At 42.0% G+C, this 25,667-nt stretch overlaps 1 pseudogene across 1 annotated transcript; it reads left to right on the forward strand.

Moving 5' to 3' along the window:
* The first annotated feature begins 15,786 nt into the window (after nucleotides 1-15,786).
* LOC311488685 (lactase/phlorizin hydrolase-like) lies at nucleotides 15,787-23,053 on the forward strand (annotated as a pseudogene). The gene is made up of 14 exons (XR_014699939.1): nucleotides 15,787-15,902; nucleotides 16,039-16,696; nucleotides 16,779-19,027; nucleotides 19,132-19,397; nucleotides 19,493-19,783; nucleotides 19,880-20,078; nucleotides 20,343-20,545; nucleotides 20,630-20,736; nucleotides 20,920-21,051; nucleotides 21,159-21,382; nucleotides 21,579-21,859; nucleotides 22,062-22,109; nucleotides 22,504-22,551; nucleotides 22,664-23,053. The product of XR_014699939.1 is annotated as a lactase/phlorizin hydrolase-like (transcript).
* Nucleotides 23,054-25,667: the final 2,614 nt, after the last annotated feature.

A 25,667-nucleotide genomic window follows, 5' to 3' on the forward strand; every position in this document is an offset into this window, starting at 1 on the left:
CTTACACACGTTCACACACGCAGCTGCTGGGGACGAGAGGCGGGAAAAGAGCTCTCAGTGGAAAACATGATCTGCCAAAACATTAAAACCCCCCAAACCATTACTGCAGTACTGTAGGGGGCCAGAACCTGACATTATGACCTTTTCCTTTATTTTAAACACAAATTATATCTGGCTGCTTTGCTGAAACTCCTGACACAACATCCCTGACCCGTTTCCTTCATCTTATTAGGTCAGTGAATAGCTAAACTGCTAACAGACGCTAACGACTAGCCGCCCAGTGATTTAGCCGACGACTAGCCTTCCAGCATAGCTCATGTATGTTAGCAAGCTAGCGGAGCTAACGGAGCTAGCTAGCCGCTAGCTTAACGCCGCGGACTCAACCGCGGAGTTAGCCTCGAGCTAACCGCTAACTAACCGCTAGCTAACCGGGATTTAACCGCGGACCCGCGGGAGTTAAACACGAATTAGCCGCGGCAGTTCGCCGTGAGCTAACGCGGAGGCTAGTGGGGTTAGCCGCCGGCTAATTCGCCGCCTTGCTAGCGGGTGCTTATCACAGTAATAATGTTGAAGTTTTACAATTTAAAGGGAAGATATTTTTAAATTAAACTGTGTCAAACTGAAAAATATATTATTCCACCACATAAAGTAGGAAACATTTATGGCTTGCAACAACATTAATGACAGTATATATATATAATTGGAGTAATTTAATATAATATGATGTTTTTAATTAAATAAATAATGAGCTGTTGAACACTCATAAGAGTTATATTAAGTATGTTACATAACATTATTTGACATGTCTGTTTGTCTGCCTATAGTTTTCCTCCAGCTGATCCAGACAGACTGCAGTGACGTCCAACATGAGACAAAGAGCTGGACTCGCAGGACAATTTGAAGGTCTTCACTTCATCGCTGATTCCTTGTTACAGCCTGGATGTGTTAAGTTTAATATTATTGTTTATCTAACTGTAAGACTGTGCCGTAAACTGTTCAACTATTGCTCAGGTAGGAGTAATGAGTTTTATTGTTAAAATTATTATGATTAACGATCAATTGTTACGATTTGCTCGTTCTTTGTCTGGGGATCCTAGTGAGATCCCTCCCACTCTCTTCCTTATTTGATGCTGGCTTTCAGGTGGAGCTGGGAGGGGTCTGCCGCCTGTACCTGCCCTTCAGTTTGTAGAAGGGCGTAAAGGACGACCCTTCTCAGTGTCTCTCTCTCTCAGCCAGGCCTACTGCATCCTCCTCATCCTGTTTGGTTTGTTGTACCCTGCATGACATCAAACTCACACCCATCCAGTCAGAAGGAACCCGGCCTTAAATGACTATTTGAGTTGTGCTTTTTGTTATAGCTGCTGCTCATGGTAGTAAAGACATGCTACTTAGTAAAGACATTCGCGACTTAAGTATACGAATACTTTCATACCTGTCTTGACCTGACCATTACTTTTTGTAGTCAAACATGAAATTATTTGCAACGTAAGTCGCAAATATTTTCACCAGGATTATATTATGACTATATGAATAGGTGATCATTAAAGCATCATAGCATCTTAGTATAATTGCATTGTAACATCTTAGCATCGTAGCAACATAGTATCTTAGCTTTGTAGCATCTTAGTATCATAGCATCTTAGTATCTTAGCATCATAGCATTGTAGTAGCATCTTGGCACAGTAGCATCATCGTAGCATCGTACTATCACAGCAATATAGCATGGTATCGCAGACTGCTGCGGCCACTGCATCACTCTCGCGATTTCCCGCAGGGGAATTGTCTAGTTATTATTAAACTTTTTCCTACGCATTTTCGAAACCTTTCAACTCAAATACCGTTCGTCGCACACAGACACAAAATACATCAAAACGTGCGTCTCGATCGGACTCGGTGTGCTTCTATACAGTTCTTTCAAACAAGATTTTTTCGCGACGTAGTCGCGAAAAAACTGCGACAAATTTCCCAATTGAAATGAATGGAGAAGCCCGAAAAAAAAAATATTTCAACAGACATTTTCAACAATGAACTGCTCTGGCATACTTTAACCGAGAGACTTCATTTAAACTTTAAAACGTAGGTACTCTTGCCTTCTCTTCAGAGATTCACTTCACTTGTCGACAACTTTTACCGTTTTTAAACTATGAAGCCTCAGAGTTGTGTAGGTTTTTACTCAAATTTCAGGGTTTATAATGGGTGTGTATTGCGCGGAATGTTTGTGCTAGAGTGGATGACATCATCAGCTAGAGTGAGGAGGGGAGAAGAAAGTTAGTCAAAAAACTGCACAGAAACTGCTCCCGTGGCCACAAATTTCACACGACAGACATAATTTATACATAGAAACGTAGGAAAATGTGTCTTCTCACTCAAATTCGTCTGCTAAAGCTGTAAGTCTTATAGTTTTGGCGTCAGACACAAAGATGCGCCAGCAACACCCACCCACAGCTCCATAGACTGCCATGTTAAAAAGGCAGGGAAATTTCTGGAGGAAAGCAGACGTAACCTTTCTTTGAATCGCGTTGAATAGGTCACATTTCGTCATTTTACCCACAAACTGCATATGTAGACGTTCAGGAAAGCCTCAAGATGCCCAAAGTTAAGTCGGTTCAATGATTGGAAATACGGTTTGGCCACAAGTCCTTCCTGTTCGAGGCGATTTTTCAGCATTTTCTCTCTCTTTCCCCGTCTTCCAACTGACATTCTAACAGGAGCAGTTGACCCTGGTAGCCATGACAACCAGACCCCAACCAGCTTACACACGTTCACACACGCAGCTGCTGGGGACGAGAGGCGGGAAAAGAGCTCTCAGTGGAAAACATGATCTGCCAAAACATTAAAACCCCCCAAACCATTACTGCAGTACTGTAGGGGCCCAGAACCTGACATTATGACCTTTTCCTTTATTTTAAACACAAATTATATCTGGCTGCTTTGCTGAAACTCCTGACACAACATCCCTGACCCGTTTCCTTCATCTTATTAGGTCAGTGAATAGCTAAACTGCTAACAGACGCTAACGACTAGCCGCCCAGTGATTTAGCCGACGACTAGCCTTCCAGCATAGCTCATGTATGTTAGCAAGCTAGCGGAGCTAACGGAGCTAGCTAGCCGCTACCTTAACGCCGCGGACTCAACCGCGGAGTTAGCCTCGAGCTAACCGCTAGCTAACCGGGATTTAACCGCGGACCCGCGGGAGTTAAACACGAATTAGCCGCGGCAGTTAGCCGTGAGCTAACGCGGAGGCTAGTGGGGTTAGCCGCCGGCTAATTCGCCCCGTTGCTAGCGGGAGCTTATCACAGTAATAATGTTGAAGTTTTACAATTTAAAGGGAAGATATTTTTAAATTAAACTGTGTCAAACTGAAAAATATATTATTCCACCACATAAAGTAGGAAACATTTATGGCTTGCAACAACATTAATGACAGTATATATATAATTGGAGTAATTTAATATAATATGATGTTTTTAATTAAATAAATAATGAGCTGTTGAACACTCATAAGAGTTATATTCAGTATGTTACATAACATTATTTGACATGTCTATTTGTCTGCCTATAGTTTTCCTCCAGCTGATCCAGACAGACTGCAGTGACGTCCAACATGAGACAAAGAGCTGGACTCGCAGGACAATTTGAAGGTCTTCACTTCATCGCTGATTCCTTGTTACAGCCTGGATGTGTTAAGTTTAATATTATTGTTTATCTAACTGTAAGACTGTGCCGTAAACTGTTAAACTATTGCTCAGGTAGGAGTAATGAGTTTTATTGTTAAAATTATTATGATTAACGATCAATTGTTACGATTTGCTCGTTCTTTGTCTGGGGATCCTAGTGAGATCCCTCCCACTCTCTTCCTTATTTGATGCTGGCTTTCAGGTGGAGCTGGGAGGGGTCTGCTGCCTGTACCTGCCCTTCAGTTTGTAGAAGGGCGTAAAGGACGACCCTTCTCAGTGTCTCTCTCTCTCAGCCAGGCCTACTGCATCCTCCTCATCCTGTTTGGTTTGTTGTACCCTGCATGACATCAAACTCACACCCATCCAGTCAGTAGGAACCAGGCCTTAAATGACTATTTGAATGCTATGATGCTAAGATGCTACAATGCTATGATGCTAAGATGCTTTAATGATGCTACCATGCTATGATGCTTTAATGATGCTACATTGCTATGATGCATTGTAGTATCTTAGCATCATAGCATCTTAGTATAATTGCATTGTAGCATCTTAGCATCGTAGCAACATAGTATCTTAGCTTTGTAGCATCTTAGTATCATAGCATCTTAGTATCTTAGCATCATAGCACTGTAGTAGCATCTTGGCATAGTAGCATCATCATAGCATCGTAGCATCGTACTATCACAGCAATATAGCATGGTATCGCAGACTGCTGCGGCCACTGCATCACTCTCGCGATTTCCCGCAGGGGAATTGTCTAGTTTGAAACTACTCTTTTACTTTATAATTACTATGTGATTTGAACTTACGTGTAATTAAGAGAATATAGTATAAATTCAAATAAGTAAACTCATTTTGATAACTTTCTTATTGCTGCTCTCTCTCCTGGCATGCCTAAATCAGAGTGTCAGAGCGTACCTCGGTGCCATCAGCAGCCTCATCATCATACATACTGTAAAGCTACATCCAGTCCCCAAACAGCTCAGGAGGGTCAACCTGTGCATCAAGAGCAGAAATACCTGCATCCCGAGTCGAAAGTTTAGGGGCCTGCATCACTACACCGGCAGTTCTTGTGCAGCACACCTTAATCACTACTCTGAGACAGGTACACAAAACAGCTAGGAGAACAATAACAACAACAAGAAGGATCAAAAATCTGACAATTCCCGCCCCCCAATGTCCAAATATGCTAGTGAAATCGCCAAGGGTAAAACTATGTGTTTTGTGCAGTTCTTCAATACCTTGCTCAGTGGTGTGTACCAGGTCATGTCAATATGTTCAGTCAGTGTTATCATGTACAGTTCGTCTCCCAGATATGTGATTGTTTGGGCAGGCGGAGAAGATACAGCTCGCCTCAAGGCCTGACACCGCGCCACCATGGCTCCGAGACGTTTTGGCTCACAGCCAGAGGATACTGCAACTGTGACATGGGGAGAAGTGAGTTTGACATCAAACAATGCACTTTGATGATCAAAGAGTTGAATTGGAATTGCACATCCTTGTGGACCAACAAACAAACAATGCTCACTCACCAAACCCTGTTGTTGATTTATTACCGCGGCTGCTACCTGTTTATACTGTTCCGAAGGATTGAAGGCTGCTGTACAGTGACACTGCACCAGAGGCCTCATGTCGGACATTAATGCAGCACACGGAGGGGAGGTTTTAGCAATATTCTGGATACTGGACACTGTGAACATATAGCCTGGGTGTTCCCATACTGCTTTGCGCGCGATTTCATTCTCGCTGCAAAAGCAGTCTGGAAACCATCGCCCATATTTTCTCCTGAGATAGGGAACCAATCACAGAACGGGGGGGGGGCAGCAAGACGATGACGACGTCTATGCGCGACACCGAAGCTTGTAGTGTGTTAATCCAACATGGCAGCGGACCTAACGTTACCGTTCGATGCAGCCTTAGACAGTGTTTTAAGTAGCTTAGAACGCAAGTTTATTTAAAAAAAAAAAAAGAGCAACGTTTGGCGTTGAAAGACTTCATTGCCAAGAAGGATGTGTTTGCTCTGCTACCAACAGGCTTTGGCTATGAATCGCGCGCAAGGCAGCATGGGAATTACCAGGCGCATTTGATAGACATTCGTAGCGCCCAATAAACGGCTCTAGGCATTTGTAAAACCACGCCTCAAATACGAGAAAATAAACACGTAGTTTCCAGACCAGCATCTCATTGAGATGTGCAGTCGCGTCAGCCAGGCTAGTGAACATAGGAAGCAAATTGAAATTTGGCAAATCCCAACAATACAAGCAGTCACTTGCAGTTTTAAGGAATTGAAAAACATGTGGAGCTTTTTCATCAGGAAGACTTAGAAACAAACCATCAGGTGTACAGTGGATGGATGCATGCAACTTACAAAGCAAGTCTCTTCCCATGAGATTTATGGGGCTCGTCTCCGAAATGAGAAAGGAATGTGCTACATTTTTACCGTCAACCGTAATATTTGTGCATTTGGACAGTGGCTCTTTTTGCGGGACACCTGAAACACCGACAGTAGTGACAAAGTTATTAGTGGCAGTACATACATGTTCATCAGATTTCACAGTTGAAATGGTCGCACCACTATCAATCAGAATTTCAACAGTATGTCCTGTATGTCTTATGCCTGAAGGAGTTTATTTAGGCCCGTACGAGGAGAACAGAAGCTTCGTCATCACAACATAAGTGCATGTACTTATGTACTACCGTTAACCTCGACAGGCAAGAAAGGGTCATCTTGTGGATTAGATGAAACTTGAATAGTAGCCGCTTGCAACACATAAGGTCGTTCAGATCCTGTTCCTCTTTGGCACCCCTATGTACGTTGATAAGGGGCACTGTATGCACCGTATGCACCGTCAGCAGGAGGAAAGCTAGGAGGGGGAGGGGGAGGGGGAGGAAGTGCTGGCGGATTTGTCTGTGGGGGGTAGTTTTGACCCATCCGATTATGATATTGTAATTGACCTTGATTTTGATTTTGCCATCTATGGTATTTATTTCTACATTCATAGGCCCAATGACCTGCTCTGCCACATTTACGGCAATTACCTTTCTTCTTTCTTTCTCCCCTCTGTTCATTCCGCTGAGTTTGCTGAACCATCTGTTTGGAAGGAGTTTTCGTCATAACAAACACACCATTCCTCTGCATTCCAATCAGACTAGCGATGAGTGTTTTCCAGTCAAATGTGGACCATGCTGGATGTGCTATCTTAAAAGAAGCAGCAAATTGTGGTATCATGTTGTCCAAGAAGGTGGAGATACAGAATTGTTGCATCTCTTCCCGTGGTATGGAAGAATTCAAATCCCATGATTTTGTGAATCTCTGAATAAAGTCTGACACTCTGTTTCTTCCTCTCCCTGAATACAGTGGACTACGGCTGAGAAATCAATTTTCTGACGCGCACATTTATTAATGGCAATTTTTGCAGTTTCTTCTAGCCAATCTATCAGCGGCCTGCCTTCAGGCCACCTACCACCAGTAGCAGCACTAGGGAACAAAAACTCATCAGAACACATTTGCCAATTTTCACCATATGAATATGACAACAGCTGCTCAACATCAGGTATCAAACAATCGTATGTGCAACATACTTGTTTTAACCATGCCAGGTAAGGTCCAGGTTGTGTGATTGGATTGGGGGCTTTGTGGATCATATCCAAAATTTCACTTGGGGTCCATGGTTTACAGATAGGTGTATCACCTAACATTATTTTAGGGGCGCTTAAATGTGCTCTAGAGGCACGTCCGCGTCCTCGTGCTACATCTTTCCCTTTTTTACCTGTTGCTTTCATTTGTGATCTTGTACGCCTAGACATGTCTGTGTCTGTGTTAAATTCCACCCCCCTTGGTCTGGCTTCTTTCTCAGTCATTTTGGAGTCAGTCGGCTCAAAGTCTTCGTCTGTGTCATATGTTTCATCTCCTGAGCCACTTGTACTATCATGTGACGTATGTTTCGTTTTGCGTTTACACTTTGTCACAAGTTTGTGTTCCATTGACTGTTTGGAGTCACTGAGGTGTGTGTGTGGTTGCTCTGTTTCAATGTCTGTGCTAGCTGCGAAACTGTGTGTAGCCTGTGTTTTGTTTTTCTTCTTATCTTGTATGTGTGTATCTACACTGGTGTGAGTGCCTGCACTAGTGTGTGCCTCCGCTGGCCTGTCTGCTAATGCCTGTTCTCTGTCTCTTTTTAGTTGAATCATTGCAGCAGCGCGCAAAATCAAATCATCATCGTTCTTTACGACACGTTGGGGGAGCTCTGTGGAGACCCCCAGTTTCGGGCAATTAACAACAGCACGTTCCAGTTCAGTCATTCCACATTCACTCAACATTTTCTGAAAATCTTGAGGAGAAACTGGTTGTTTAGACTGTCTTTTCACCCATCCATAGAACATTGCTTTCGCACACGCTTTCACATCATCAGCATGTTTTTGTTTTATTCGTGTCATTTCAGCCGCTTTTGTTTGTAAACTCACTTCTAGTCCAGGCATCAGAGATGCATTCACACGATCAGCTACTTCCTCAATTGCAACTCTCAGTTCATCTGAAATTTTCTCTTCCTTACACACATCTGTTCCATTTCTCTGGTTTGCCACACTCGTCCACACCTGCACACATTCTTTCATATATGGATAACTCCACACGGCATTACCCACGGCGGGGTCCATGTTTGCTTTAGCCACTCTCAGTTTATCTGTTTCAAATGACCCAACCATAGGCCATTCTCCGTGTGTCCAATCTTGCATAAGAGTGGTGAATGGGTACACGTATTTCCAACCTTTTAGACGACCAACTACGCCAGCTGGTGTTCTCGAGGAGAACATGCTCTGTAGATATTGTGGCTGCAAATCGCCTGCACCGTGTATCTCTGCATCAGGTCGTTTAGATTGTGGTGTGTCGTCTTGTTTATTTGATGTGTGTGTATTTGCTTCACCTTCTGTTTTGGACTGATGAGCACCCATAAATTCAAACAAACAGGACACTCAATAAACATACAAAAACAACTTCAGCAGCATACAGGTTTTCTGGTCTTACATAAATTTTCAGTGTTGTACGCGTGAAGGTAGACATTTAGTCTCAGTGTATACACATTTAACTTTGTTCCCGATGGACACAGACGGTTGGTCCCCGATCTTGATCTCTAGTGAAGCAGATCTCTATCTATCTACCCCAAAATCCCTTTCCTATGACCAGAGGTCTCAGGTGGGCCTTTCTGTGACGGGCACGGACTTTCACCGCACCCAGAACGGTGATAAGCTCACCCAGCTCTTCCTCACAACCATGAGCACTTTGCAAAACTGATAATTCACTTTAAATTAAAACGTTTCTCTTATACAGAAGTAATAATGAAGTGTCACTATTAATACGAGTTCTTTATCAAAAGTTTATCTCCCATTTTACATTTTTATTTCGTGATCTCGTCAAACGCAGACACGGCAAGGCACAATATATATATACATTTGCACTTACCGAGTCGTTGTTCTATTGAGATCCTGTTCGTGACGCCAATTGTTAGGGAGGAATTTGCGGTGATGCCGATGAAGAAGAAGAAGTACCAGAGTCCTGTATGTCTTACGCCTGAAGGAGTTTATATATTTGAATGTTTTTATTGGATTTTACTTAACACCCACAGCTGCACGTACAGCACAAGAACATCATGAAACTCAGGAACAGCTAGAAACACCAATGCTTCACACACACCATACAATCCATAAAAAATGATAATAATGAAAATAAATAGAATTAATTGACAAAAATAGTAGTGTTAATGACAGTAAACAAAATAAACAGACATACTGACAAAAAAGAGCAAAAATAGCTGCACATACAATGCAAATCATCTTACCCACAACCAACAAATAGATAAGCAAAGAAAAAAAAAAGAAAAATTTAATAAATAAAATAACATTTTACAACAAAACAACAAAAATAATAAATAAGTTCACAGGGTCATTGTATTCCTTTATTCAACAGGGAGCCTCTCTACATATAGTAGAAACGGTTGCCAAAGCTTTTTGAACTTTCTTTCCGAGCCCTGGGTTATAAGTCTTAGTTGTTCCACTCTGAGATGAGCCATCATGTCCATCACCCATCGCCTATGAGAAGGGGGTGCTGATTTTTTCCATTTAAGCAGGATAGTCCGCCGTGCCAGAAGTGTGGCGAAGGCCACTGCTGTGCCATGGGTGGCTGAAATCCTGCAGTCCAGTGGCACCACACCAAATAAAGCTGTGACAGGGTTTGGTTGAATTGTTATTTCCCACACTGCAGTGATTGTGTCAAAAACCCCCTCCCAAAAGACTTTTAGCCTTGTGCAGCCCCAAAACATATGGCTAAGGGTGCCCGGATCACATTTACATCTAGGACAGATTTCACTTGTTCCTGGGAACATTTTGGCAAGCCTGCTAGGTGATAGGTGAAGTCTGTGCAGGACTTTAAATTGGAGGAGTCCATGCCTGATACAAATAGATGAGTTATGCACCCAACCAACCGCCCCCCTCCATTCTGTTACAGAAAGATCAAAACCTAATTCTGTCTCCCACTGCTGTTTAATATGGTCCAAAGAGGGGGTTGCTGCCCCCTGCAAAAGCTCATATATAACAGACACGCATCCTCTTTGCAAAGGATCAGCTTTCAAGCATTCTTCCAACCAGCTGCTCTGTAGATTTTGAAGAGAAGGAGAAAAGTGTTTTTTGATAAAGCTCCGGACCTGCAGATATCTGAAAAAATGTGATTGTGGAATATTAAGTTTTGTTTGTAACTGCTGAAATGATATGAAATGACCTTCTTTAAAGAAATCCCTGACCAAGCCCACACCTTTCCTTGTCCAGAGCTGAAAAGTTGTGTCAATCAGAGATGGTGGGAAGAGGGCATTTGCCGAGATGGGAGCTAAAGGGAGGCCCTGTTTGCACCTAAAATGAATTCTTAACTGTTTCCATATCTTAAGCGACCCTTGTGTTACTGGGTTGTGCCCAAGCGATCTTTTACTCATTGGCAGTGGAGCACAGATTAAGGAGCTCAGTGCTATTGGGCTGTAGGAACGCTGTTCCATAAGTGCCCAAAGGGGCATTTGTTCACTTTCAGGAGGCCACATCAGAATGTTCAACTTGGACGTGTTAGCTGCCCAGTAGTAATGCATGTAATTTGGCAAGGCTAACCCTCCTTCCTCCTTCCTCCTTTCCAAGCACTCCTTTCTGATACGTGGTATCTTCTTATTCCATATATACAACGAAGTAGCTCTGTCCAGTTCTTTAAAAAATGACTTTTCTATGAATAGTGGAATAGTTTGGAAGAGAAATAAGACTTTTGGCATTATTACCATCTTTACTGAATTTATGCGTCCTGCCAATGACAAAGGAAGTGTTGACCATCGTTCCATGTCTTTTTTCGCCTGTATTAGAGCTGGTTTGAAATTATGTTTGAACAAGTCCCTATAATGTTTGGTCACCGACACTCCCAAATAGGTAAATTTATCTTTACTTATCTTAAATGGATACATCTCCAGTTGCATTTGGCTAGCTTTATCATTGACTGGGAAGATTAGGCTTTTTGCCATATTTATTTTGTATCCTGAAATTAATCCAAAATCCGTGATAGTTTTCAGAGCACTTGGGATGGCGTTCCTGGGGTCAGACAAAAAAAGAAGGAGGTCATCGGCATATAACGAAAGTTTGTGTATGTGTCCTCCTCTGCTAATTCCTGTCAAAGTGTTGTCGCATCTCAGTGAAACAGCCAAGGGCTCAATGGCAATATCAAAGAGTAGGGGGGACAGGGGACACCCCTGTCTAGTTCCTCTGAATAAGGGGAAATATTTCGACATATTGTTATTAGTCCTAACTGCCGCCTGTGGACAGGTGTACAGCAAATTCACCCAGGAGCAAAAAGAAGCTCCGAATCCAAAATTTTTGAGGGCCGAAAGTAAATATCTATGCTCGATTCTGTCGAATGCTTTGTGCGCATCCAATGCGATAATAACCTCCGGAACATTATCATTCCCTGGAAGATACATTACATTGTATATTCGGCGAAGATTACTGTACAGCTGTCCACCCCTTATAAACCCTGTTTGATCGCAGTGAATGATCTTGTCCAGTACTCGCTCTAATCTGTCTGCTAATATTCTAGTTAATATTTTATAGTCACAGCAAAGCAAGCTCACTGGACGATAAGATTCACATTGCAATGGGTCTTTATCCCTCTTGAGAAGCACTGAGATGGTCGCCTGTGTCATTGTCGGAGGAAGGGATTGGACGTTGAAGGCTTCATCATAAACTTTACATAAGAAAGGGAGGAGTTTCAGTGAGAAAGTTCGATAGAATTCTATTGGAAATCCATCCGGCCCTGGGGATTTCCCAGACTTCATTTTTCTAACTGCCTGTTCTATTTCCATTTGCTGTATTCCCCCCTCTATACTGTCTCTGTCTGCATCTTCTAACACAGGGACCTTAAACTTCTTAAAGAAATCTTCCACTAGCCCTTCTTCACACTGTTCAGAGGTGTATAACTCCTCATAAAATGTGTTAAATTGATTATTAATTCCCAATTGATCTGTGACAGTGTTACCGTCCTTATCCTTAACTGCTGATATGTAATTTGCCGCAGCCATTTGTTTTAGCTGATGACTTAACATCTTACTGGCTCTTTCTCCATGTTCGAAATATTGCTGTCGTGATTTTAAATGCATGTCTATGGCCCTTTCATTCATCAAGAGGTCATATTCAGCTTGGAGTAATGATCTTTCCCTCAAAAGATCTGCAGATGGTGAGACTGATTGACACTGATCAATTGATTTGAGTCTGTCACTAATGTCTGACAAGCGTTTCAAATTTCTTTTAGAGCGACTTGCACTATAGGAAATTATTTGTCCTCTTATGAAAGCCTTAAATGACTCCCATAGGAGGGTGTAACTTATATCTGGTGAACTGTTTGTCTCAAGAAAAAAATCAATTTGTGTGTTGATGAACTGCACAAATTCCTCATCTGCCAAAAGTCTTGTATTGAGCCGCCATAGTGGCCTGGGAGGTACTATGTCTGGGAATCTGAGATTTAAGATTACGGGACTGTGGTCTGATATTACTATTGTTTCGTAATCTGTCGAAATTAAGAAGGGGAGAAGTCTGCGGTCCAATAAAAAGTAATCGATTCTGGAATACGACTGATGTGGTGGGGAAAAAAAAGAGAACTGTTTTGATGCTGGGTGTTTAAACCTCCAAGGATCCACCATCCCATAGGTCTGCAGAAATGCATTAATACACTGAGCAGAGTTATTTAATGAAGTGCCAGTGTTGTGACTTGGATGAGAGCGGTCTAGTGTTGGATGCAGAACACAATTGAAATCCCCCCCAAGTATTAAATTGTACCTGTCAAGGTCAGGAAGGAGTGAGAATATATTTTGAAAAAACTGTCTGTTATCCCAATTAGGGGCATAAATATTTGCTAATATTACAGGTGTGTTACCTAGAGTTCCTTGTACGATTACATAACGTCCATCTTTGTCTTGAATTGTATTAAGTTCCTTAAATTGTAACGATCTGTGTAACATTATTGCCACACCCCTAGCTTTACAGTTAAAAGAGGAATGATAGATTTGTGTAAAACCTGCTCTATTAATTCTGTTCTGATCCTTTTTTAATAAGTGTGTTTCCTGAAAGTACACTATGTCGCCCTTTAATTTATTTAAATGAAGGAACACCTTGTTACGTTTAATTGGGTGGTTAAGCCCTCGCACATTCCAGCTCACAACTCTGATCCCAACCCCAGATACCTTATTACTGCCTGTAGTCATAACAAGAATGACCTATTCGATGTTGCCAACGAGCCCAAACTTCTGCTTTCCTGCATGTCTTTTTGATCCATCTGCCCCAGAAACCTGTACAGCCGTCCTCCTGTAACATATACGTGAGAGAAGTACAAAACCCAGCACGATATACATGACCCAGTGAAGAAAGTGTAAAGGAAAAGCAAAACATAAAAGGCAAACAAACATAAAAAGGTGTGCAAGACATTCTTCTAACATTAACATCAAACAACATATTCAAAACCTCATTTGCCATAAACAGTGGCCTCAGATACATTACCAAACAAACGAAACACCAAAAAAAAAAAAAAAAAAAAAAAAAAAAAAGACCAAGACTAACCTAGCCCAAGTCCAAATCCGGCTCAATTGCCTTCAAATGTAAAGTGAATAAGCTTACCATGACAGCCTAGCTCAAACGGGGGCATAATACCTTTATGTAAACACATGAAATGCAGTTTGATTGTTCACAGTTTGACCCAAAACTGAGAGTGGGAGAAGGAGAAAAGAGAGTGCCTCTCACCATCATTTATATGTCTAGTCCACTTTTGGTGTCAGGTTTTTCACTATGAAGTCTTTAGCCTGTCCCGGGTCCTTGAAACGAACTTCTTTCCCATTCGGGGTGGTAATCCTCAGTGTGGCCGGGAACAGGAGACCATAGCGGACTTGCTCGTAGTTTCGCAGCAGCGCCCTTATTTCAGTAAAAGCCGCCCGCTGCTTACTCACCGCCTGCGTATAGTCCGGGAGGACCGAGATCTTGTCACCCGCCGCTGTTGTAATCGGACGGCGCTCCGTTGCCTTGCGAAGAATAGCTTCTTTTTCCTCGAAGTAGTGGCATCGAACAATTATCGCACGAGGCGGTGCGTTCTCAACCGTGGGCTTGCTGCGGAGACTCCGGTGCGCTCGGTCCAAGAGTGGTGGCTTGTCGAGGGCCAGTGCCTCTTTCAGCAGACGTGCTACAAAGTTGGACATTCCCTCGCCGACCTCCCGTCCCTCTTTCACTCCCATAATTCGGACATTGCAGCGGCGAGACCTCGCCTCTAGGTCCTCGCACCGCTCCTTTAGAGTAGACATCTCTCCTTTTACTGCAAGCATCTCTGCCTCCAAGGTGCTGATAGCATCGGAATGGCCACTCACCGCGGATTCTAACTCTGTTACCCGGTTCGTTGTATCCTCCACCGTGGTTCTCATCTTTTCCACGGTGTCCTGTAGCCCGCGAAGTTGGTCCGAGTGGGCAGACGCAGTGCTTGTAATTTTTCCCATGACTTCCTCTCGGAGTTTACTGATGGCTGCTAGTATTGCTTGTTGCGCGCTAGCATTAGCATTAGCGTTTTCGTTAGCTTCTTGAGCTTCGACATTCTTAGCGTGCTTAGGCATTCTTGGAAGTAGGTTGCTGAACAGCTATTTACCCTCTCAGTCCAACAGAGACAGAAATTGCCTCAGCCCAGATCAAATGTGCATTGAAATTAAAGCGTTGTTCTTGAAATTTTAAAAGTTTACCGAAGAGCTCGACTCGAACACGTCTTCACATGGCTCTGCACAGACCGGAAGTCTGAAGGAGTTTATTTAGGCCCGTACGAGGAGGGAGAACAGAAGCTTCGTCATCACAACATAAGTGCATGAGTCCACCTCAATTCTAAGGGACAAACAGTGAACTCAGATTCTTATACTAGCAAGCAAGGCCGAGGCAGCAAACGGGAGATGTGTTGGCATCCCATTGGCCATTGTACATAAACATGAAGATAAGCATTCACACCAGCTAGGTAATACAAATTGTCAGACAATGACGGAGGGTATTATCATCTAACTCTACAGCTATGCCTGTAATGCAAAGTATCCCCCAGAGAGTGAGATTGAAGACGCCAACAGAGGGACCTTGGTCTTGGTATGTTCCTCAGAGAGAAAATAGGGCAGATAACTGACGCCAGAAGTAATCACACATTTACCACACAAACTATCCATAGGGAAGAGAAATTATTCTCTAACAATAATTATGAACTTATTTTCTACAAGGATACATTTCTTACAACTGTGTTCAAAACAACTGAATATCTGCTCGACTCTCAGCCTCACTTCTTGAAAACATTTTAAACAGCATAATCCGACATCGTATTTCAAGGTCTACAAGCACGAGTACAAGTTGGAAGCAGCTTGTGTGAGTCCAGAGTCTCTCTGAACATATCACACAGCTGCAATAAAACACTGCAAACTTATATAAGTAATTGTAAATATATTAATATTAATTGTTTAACAACCCAGTCAGAAAAAAACACTATTCCTTTAAATACCATTGCTATCACTGGATAATTTCAGTCCATCCACTGAAAGTCACCATGAAGAAGCTCTTGGGAGTTTTGTGTGCGTACGTTTTGTGTTTGAATGGAAATCTGAACAGTAGGGTGAATGGAGAGGATGACAGGAAGCTGGACATGCAGGATGTTCGAGTCAGGTAAGAGTTTATTTGTCCGTCTTCGTCCCCCAAAGCGCAGACATTTTATTTTTATTTTAAAAATTGTGTGTGTGATTTTTCCAGTGATTTTTTTCATATGTTTAAATGTTTTTTATGCACTTCTTTTTTCTAAAAGATGGAATATTCCAGACGAAAACAGTTATCAGAAAGTCTGGCAGACGCTTGGAGTCCAGAGCAGAGCGGAACGAGATCTTTTCCTTAAAGAATCATTCCCCACTGGATTTAAATGGGCCACCTCAAGTGAGTCCTTCAAGGCTGAAGGTGCCTGGAAAGAAGGTGGGAAGGGAGAGTCCATCTGGGACCGTTTCAGTCATGAAGGCCTAGCATTTGCAAAACAGACGGCTGACTTAGCTTGTGACAGTTACCACAACGTGGATTACGATGTCTACCACCTGCGAGGTCTTCAAGTCAACACCTACCAGTTTTCCATCTCTTGGGCCCGTATTTTCCCTTCAGGCCACCGAGGCAGCCATTCGGAGAAAGGGGCTCTCTACTATGACAAGCTGATCAATGCTCTCATTGAATCTGGTATACAACCTGTTGTCACTCTCTACCATTGGGATCTGCCTCAGGCACTCCAGGTCTACGGCGGATGGACCAACACTTCCATTGTTGAAGCCTTCAAGGACTATGCAGACTTCTGCTTCTCCAGATTTGGAGACAGGGTGAAGACCTGGAACACATTCACCAGCCCTTGGGTGGTGAGTTATGCTGGGTACGGCACTGCTGAGCATCCCCCTGGTGTAAAGGATTATGCAGTTTCTTCTTATCAGGTCAGAGTTATCTGAAAATTATTTTATGTGGTTTAATTGTTGCGTGGATGCATTAACTTATAATTTGCCTTTGCCTTTTCAGGTCACTCACAATATGCTTAAGTCCCATGCTGAGGCCTGGCATGTCTACAATGACATGTATAGAAAAACACAAGGTGGGAAAGTGGACATTGCACTGAACTCTGACTGGGCTGAGCCTGCAATCCCCTCCAAACCTGAAGACGTAGCAGCTGCAGATCGTTACCTGCAGTTCATGCTGGGCTGGTTTGCACATCCCATATTTGTAAATGGAGATTATCCTGCAGCACACAAAACGCAGGTTGAAAAGAAAAGAAAAGAGTGTCCAGGCTCTGTGTCTGCAGTTCTTCCAGTTTTTAGTCCCTCTGACAGTCAGAGGATAAAAGGTGCTGCTGACTTTTTTGGATTAAACCATTATACTTCTCGTTTGGTCAGCATCAGTAATGGTGGTTGTGCCGCTAGTCCTCAGGGGGTTGGTGACTTCCAAGCACATGTGGACCCCTCATGGCCTTCTACAGCCTCTGACTGGATCTATTCTTCACCCTGGGGACTCAGAAGGCTTCTAAAGTACATTTCCACTGAATACTTGAATGTTATGAAAGTGCCTATTTACATAACTGGGAATGGGATGCCAACAGAATACAGTGGGGACAGCCTGAATGACACCAGCAGAATTGAGTACATGAGGAGTTACATCAATGGGCCCTGAAAGGTCAGTGTTTGGAATATGTCCATTATTCTTACTTTGTGCATCCATTTCATAGCAATTACCCTTGATGGAGTGGATGTTCAGCGATTCACAGTGCAGTCACTCATGGATGGATTTGAAGAAAAACAAGGCTACAGCCAAAGATTTGGTCTTCACCATGTCAACTTTGAATCACCAGACAGTCCGAGAACCCCAAAGCAATCTGCCTATTTCTACACCAAGCTCATCAAGACAAATGGTTTTGGTTCACTCAGATCGAAAGTTTTTAAAGGGATAGAAATTCCACTTACGCGCCGTTCAGTAGATTTATCGCCATCAGAGGTTCCAGCTAAATCGTAGAGATCCAGCGAAATTCTCACACCAGTCAAAATTCCAGAGATCAGTGTATCACTATGGCACTTTCCCAGAAGGCTTTAGTTGGGGAGTTTCATCTTCAGCCTATCAAATTGAAGGTGGATGGAACGTTGATGGGAAGGGGCCCAGTGTCTGGGATGTCTACTCTCACACACCTGGCAGTATCGCCAGTGATGCTAATGGAGATGTAGCCTGTGATAGTTACCACGGACTTGATGAAGACCTTTACATGCTGCGAGCTATGAGGGTGAAGTCTTACAGATTCTCTTTGTCTTGGTCCAGGATCTTTCCTAATGGTCGCCGTTCCTCCCTGAACCAGAAAGGTGTTGACTACTACAACAGGCTCATTGATGGCCTCTTAGAATCTAATATCATCCCCATGGTGACACTTTATCACTGGGACCTCCCACAGGCTTTGCAACACATCAGTGGATGGGAAAATGTTCAAATGATCGACATTTTTAATGACTTTAGTGACTTCTGCTTTGCTACCTTTGGTGACAGAGTGAAATTTTGGATGACCTTCAACCAGCCTCACACAATTGCGTGGTCAGGTTATGGAATTGGACAGATTCCACCTAATGTTCATGATCCAGGTACTGCTCCATACAGAGCTGCACACAACCTGATCAAAGCACATGCCAAGGCCTACCATACATATAATGACAAGTATCGCACAACCCAAGGTGGTTTGGTATCCATTGCCCTCAATACTGAGTGGATTGAACCTAGAGATGTCAATGATATCCGTGAAGTGGTGGCTGCTGACCGTGCGTTACAGTTCCAACTGGATTGGTTTGCACACCCCATTTTCAAGAGTGGTGACTATCCTGAGATAATGAATTGGCAAGTTGTAAACAAAAGTGACCTCCAGGAGCTTTCAGAGCCAAGACTACCTTCCTTCACTGAAGAAGAGAAGAAATTCATCAGGGGAACTGCTGACATGTTCTGTGTAAATCATTACACGACATAGATAGCAAGCCACATTACAGCTCCATTTATGCCTCCTTCCTATGAATTTGATGGGGACTTTTCACTAGCAGAGGAGACCGATTCGCCAACTACGACCTATGATACCCAGAGACCTGTAGCATGGGGCTTGAGAAGACTCCTTAACTGGATCAAAGAGGAGTATGGAGATCCAGACATTTACGTTACTGAGAATGGAGTCCCTACATATTATACGAACACCTGGGATGATATTGAAAGAGTGTTCTATTACAAGACCTATATCGATGAGGCTCTCAAAGGTGCACTGCTATAAACAGATTTCATAAAATACATTTTATGATTACCGTAGCTGTTTTACGTCTTGATAATTCATTTTTTCATTTTTGTGTGTTTGTTTTAAAAGCCTCTCAACTTGATGGTGTGAGGGTGAAGGGCTACATAGCAACAGCACTAATGGATTCTTTCGAGTTGCGGAATGGATACATCTTTAGATTTGGGCTGCACCATGTGGACTTCAATAACCCAAACCGGCCGAGGACACCCAAGTACTCCGCTCATTACTACTACCACATCATGAAAGTTAACGGTTTCCCTACAAATTATGAGGAGAAGATTTATGGACATTTCCCGAAAGATTTCATTTGGGGTACTGCTACAGCCGCATACCAGGTAACCGTTGAAATGAAGCCCTATCATTAATCCTTGAATTTCAAGTACTGTGTTTTCATCTATTGAAATCTGTCTTATACATTTGCTGTTTACAGATTGAAGGGAGTTGGAGAGCAGATGGAAAAGGTCTCAGCATCTGGGACACGTTTTCTCACACTCCAGGGAAAATCATGAATGATGACACTGGGGACTTGGCCTGTGACAGTTACAATAGAATAGAAGACGATATTAATTTACTGAAGCAACTTAAGGTGTCCCATTACCGTCTCTCCATATCCTGGCCAAGGGTACTTCCTGATGGCACCACCAAACACATTAATGAGGCTGGAATCAACTACTACCACAGAGTGTTGGATGCACTCCTTGCTGCAAATATCCAGCCATGTGTATGTGTGATTATTTCCAGCATTTCAAAAAACAACAGCCCTGTAATGGTAAATTGTTCAATTTGATAACCATAACTGTTTTTCCTTTGCTGTCAGGTCACTCTGTATCACTGGGACCTTCCACAAGCTCTGGAAGATACCGGGGGCTGGGAGAATGAGACTATTGTTGTCAGATTCAAGGAATATGCTGACCTAATCTTTAGCCGTCTGGGCCACAAAGTGAAAGTTTGGATCACCATCAATGAGCCGTTCAATGTAGCCTATATAGGCTATGGACAGGGAATAGCTGCCCCAGGTATGTTTTACGTAGTTTTTTTTGGATCTGAATTCTCTGTATTTACGCAATAGCATTAGTATTGAGCATGTTTTGTTAGTACCATCAAGTGACAAGTTGTTCAGTAAATTTAAGTGTTGGCCCTGCAATTTGTCAATCCTTTGGAACAAAGTGTACCCTGTAAAGCAGTCATTGGCCAAATCATGGTATTTTGTAAACCCTAATAACAAAAAGCATCCAGCATTTTGCCTTAAAATGTGTCTATTAACCTGTCTGTCTTTATAGGGATCAGTTCCCGTCCAGGCACTCTGCCCTACATTGTTGGTCACAACCTTATTAAAGCACATGCTGAGGCCTGGCATGTCTACAATGACAAATACTGGGCTGAAAAGAAAGGCATGATCTCTATTTCCGTTAACTCCGACTGGTCAGAACCCAGAAATCCCTATAAGCAGGAAGATATTGATGCAGCAGAATGTGTACTGCAGGTATTCCAATTTCTTGATTATTTAACAAAATATCTCTATGGCAGTAATCTCGAACAGACTTTTATTTTGTCTCTTTTTGTGCAGTTCTTTATTGGATGGTTTTCCCATCCCGTATTTAATGGCGACTACAGTGACGTCATGAAGACAAACGTTCGAAAGCAAAGTCTGGCTGGTGGTCTAACAACATCTCGGTATTTAAAGACTAAAACTCAAACCAGAAATAGAAATAACGTCAGTAAAAAATAACTTGATGATTTGTGAGTTCTAAAAGTATCTATACAAGTGTATGTTTAGTACAGTTACGCAAGTGTTACCAATCCTGTTTTTAAATTTCCATTTCTTAAGTAAATTCATTTTCTTCTCTATTGTTTTAGGCTGCCTGAGTTTACTGCAGAGGAGATTAAGAGAATTAAGGGTACCCATGATTATTTTGGATTCAACCATTACACCAGTGTCTTGGCATTCAATGTGGACCATGGAACTAATCAGCACTATGAGGCAGACAAGTACACAACAATACCATTCACTTTAAATGCTGATTAATTTAAATAATTTCCCTCTTTATTATACATGCTATTGGAACTTTAAAATCCAACTGGTATTACCTTCACAGGGGTGCAGCGCAAATGGCTGATCGTACCTGGCTGGAAACAGGTTCGGCCTGGCTGAGGATGGCACCATTTGGATTCCGCAGAATACTGAAGTTCATAAAGGACGAGTATGGAAATCCACCAATCCTTGTAACAGAGAATGGTGTGTCAGAGCACGGTCCTGTTGATCTAAATGATACTCACAGGATCTACTACTATGAAAAATACATCAATGAGGCGTTGAAAGGTATCAAGACACTCTATTCTGTATTCTTGAATATACTTAGGACCAGGACAGAAAAAAGAAGGGAGACATACAGAAATATAATGATGTGCCACATAAAGTATGGCTGCAGTAAAATAGTTTGTAGCAATTCTTTCTAATAAAAATTGAAACATCATGTGTATTTGCAGTTTTAAAGGGGATATTTGTGTTCTTTCAGCTTACTTACTGGATGGCGTGAATGTCATTGGTTACACGGCTTAGTCACTAATGGACAACCTGGAGTGGGGCTGTGGCTATAGTATACAGAAAGATTTGGTCTTTTCCACGTCAACCGCTCAGACCCTACACTTCCTCGAATCCCCAAGACCTCGGTATCGTTTTATACCACAATGATAAGATGCAATGGATTTCCAGACCCTGCCTTCGGACCTCATGACTGCTTGAACCCTGAGCCTGAAGGTAAACAGACACATATTTGGTCTATACCTGTTCTGAAAGGTGAATGGAGGGTGCAAATGTTGAATGCATGCATATGAGTACCACATTAATTTTGACTTTATTTAAAACTTGGTGTTGTTACTGTCCTAACCCATCGAATAAGCCTTCCCAAAATTATGTAAACTGAAATAAAGGGTTAGATTTACTGTCATCAGCTTGTTCGAAATGAAAATGACATCCTTGGTGCTTGTCTTTTGTGCAGGAACAACTAAGCCAACTGCTGCCACCACTGTGAAACCTGAGACTGAAGGTAAAGTGACACAGATTTGGTGGATACCTGTTCTGAAAGATGATTAGATGAATGGAAGGTGCAAACATTGAATGCATGCATATGAGTACCACGTTAATTTTGACTTTATTTGAAAACTTCACTGTAAAAACAAGCGGGCGCAAGTTAAAGGAGGATTATTTGTTGGCCAGCTGACTTCCTAGAGTCTTGTTATCACTATGAGAATGCAAAGCAACTGCGCTTTGCTGGGAGATGTTTTTCCCTTTGGACAGAGTCAGACTAGTTTTATTAGAGAGTGATATTACTGTCCTAACCCAGCAAATAAGCCTTCCCAAACCTAAAAAAAGGTTTAGATTTACTGTCATCAGCTTGTTCGAAATGAAAATGACATCCTTGGTGCTTGTCTTTTGTGCAGGAAGAACTAAGCCAACTGCTGCCACCACTGTGAAACCTGAGACTGAAGGTAAAAGATTTGGTGGATACCTGTTCTGAAAGATGATTAGATGAAGGGAAGGTGCAAACATTGAATGCATGCATATGAGTACCACGTTAATTTTGACTTTATTTGAAAACAGGAACAATTAAGCCAATCACTGACAGTGCTGTGTGGTTCCTGGGTATGAAGCTCTCCATCAGTGATGCTGAAATCGGACTCAACACCACATTTGTTCTATTGATTGTTGCAGTGTTGGGAGTGGTTTGTTTATCCTTTTTCATCTTTAAGGCAAAAAAAAAACAGTCTAAGAAAAAGAAGAATTTTGACAGTATAGGCTTGGAGAAAAAACTGTAACGGTGACCAAACACAGGAGTAATGGAAGTCCTTATCATAGATCCATATACAGCATTTAATTTGAGGCTTTAACAGCGTAGTTACAACACTATCTTTTTGATATGTTTAACATATTCAGTGGGCATCATCTGCATTGCATTGTGAAACAAAGCAAAAATGATGTCCAAGCATATTGTTACTCTATGAAGTCCTCATCTGTTGTGCTATTCAGCAGTACCGTTTATTTTCAGTTAATAATCCAGTTTCTTGTGTGAAAGAATTTGTTTATAAGTATAAATATAATTGTGTTGTTTGGATCAAAATCCCACCGTATCTTGTCTGTGATGGTTCAGTCATCCAAGTCATGGTACATTACAAAAGAACAAAAAAAAAAAAAAAAAACTAGCTGGAACAAGGGCAACGTGACTTGTAGACATGTAGAGTTTCTTGAAGATGTTTTTCCACTCATCCAAGAAGCCTCTTCAGTTCTGATACACATGGTGTTGTCAGAAGCTCCTCTTTAACCTGGAGCTGTGGGGTGTAGAAATCGCTCAATGCCACTAGAGGTCACTGCAGGATTACACTGAGGCTTCTGAACGCCTGGGAAATTTCTTTCTACATAAATTATTTTCACTATTTTAGTTTCAAGGTTATGTGATACTGATGCCATAAAGCGTTTTTTATATGTTTAGTTCATAAGTCAACAACTACAAGATACTGCACCTTTAAATCTGGAAGATGTTAAGGAGTTTCTAACCTTTGTTGTCCAAACTGATGTAGTGTTTTAGACATGGAGGCTGTAAGTCATAGATAACAAAACAATAATTGTATACTGATGTACTGTAATACTGATTATTCGGTACTATGATCACATAACATGCTTCATGTGATAATTCTTCAGTATAATATCATGTTTCAGTGGGATTCATCGGTTAGTGTTTACTACAAACATTTTCCAGATAAATTAGCTTCAAACTAGCATTATGTGACACCACTTTAACAGGAGTTTATTTGAACCTGTGCTCATTTTCATGTAGAGTTCAGGTTGAACTTGGCTTGAATCTGAAAAATTACCAGATTAGAAAATGTATCACCTTATCCAAATGAAGATGTTACTGTTTAACATTCTCCAAAAAGTAATTGTCGTTCTTTTTATAAACATTGGACATTTCTTTGGGATTTTTCACTTGAAATGTGGCATTTGTTGTAAAAATAATAAAAAAAAAAACTGACCACAAATTACTATCAATACAAAACGTTTTAAAAAGAGGAAACATAATAAATAAATAACTTGAGATGACAATATTTGATAATGGAACTATGGGTCTGGTTCAGAATATGAAACATTGGCATCTTGTTTAAAGCTTTAAAGATCATAGAAATTGAGGGTGGGTGATTTCTACAATGAGGCATGTAATAAATAGAGCTGATCAATTATAAGAGAAGCTTTATCCTACACTTGGTAGTTTAAATTTGTCAGGGTGGAGAGCATCTAAAGAAGATAAAAATTGTTTTGTAACCTGGAGCAAAGGCACCATGTCCATGGTCAAGGCTGGCTGCAGTGGGTTCATTAAAGTGATCTGCTTTCAAGTCAAACAGATAAAATCATCAGGCATCTATGAAAAATAGAGGAGAGGAATTGACCTTTGGCTAAGCCCCGCCCTAGAATGTAGATTGACCAATCACAGCCAAGAGAGCTCCCACAGGGGTCCGACACTTTTTCCACAGCGCTCCATTGACTTTAACGCAGGCGTCTCATATTTTCGGTCTCGGCAGGCTATACTGTCGGTATATATCCAGCATCCAGGGTATGGATAAGCCCAATGATGTCCGCGCAAAACCCTGTGGAGCTAACCAAAACATCACCGTTACAGCTTAAGTTGCATAGTTGTTGATACGCTAGCACACGCTGAAGAAATGCAACGTTATACGTGCGTAACGTTAGTCTGTTTGCTTCGTAATAACGATTATAGAAGTGAATAGAGACGTACCCAGCTTTGCATGAACAGTGTTGCTCCTTGATATTGATACCAGAGTCTTATAGATAACCAGAAAACCACAGCCCAGAAGAGAATGTCGGACGTAGCAACAGTAACTAAGGGGGGCGGGGCTTAGCCAAAGGTCAATTGAGCACTACAGTCACATGTTTGATACAACTGTCACAGCTGATACAGAGAGTATTTTATCAAGACAATACTTTTTAGTGACATACACACTGCTGATACAACTACGAGCCATCAAAGTCCAATATACCAAAGTCCAATATGTACTTTTATAAGAATTTAGTAACTGAAATGAACCCTGTACTTTTGCCCAGTGGGACACTGTAAAACAGGGGCCCAAATTGTGTACTGGATTTTAACTGATTAATAATCATGAAAATTCATTCAGATTTATATTGATTCAGATTGATGATGCATCCACCTTAAACACTGAAAAAAAAACGATATGGGTATCAGCGATACTGGCCCTGTATTTCAGCCAGGAAGACTCGGGAAACAACGATGTGCATAAGAATTAATTATTTAATCCATATAAGGATTTACAGACATGACAGTTGGCAATATGAAAAGTCTTTGGCGCAGGCCCCGTCCTCGGTCCAGGTCTCGAAGCGATCGGACCCTGCAGATCCTGCCGGAGTGAGACGGCAGGGGCGGAGCCTACCCCCGGACGGCTGGACGGGGACCGGACTGGTGGTGGTTGGGGAGGGAGGAGGGAACGTCGAAAGTCTGTACCTGAAAGCAGCAAGACAGGTGCGTGACTCGGTTCATTATAAAGACAGGCGGGGCTGCCGATTGGTTAGGGGTAAT

This window comes from Chelon labrosus (genome assembly GCF_963514085.1).
Source record: "Chelon labrosus genome assembly, chromosome: 5".
Taxonomy (NCBI): domain Eukaryota; kingdom Metazoa; phylum Chordata; class Actinopteri; order Mugiliformes; family Mugilidae; genus Chelon; species Chelon labrosus.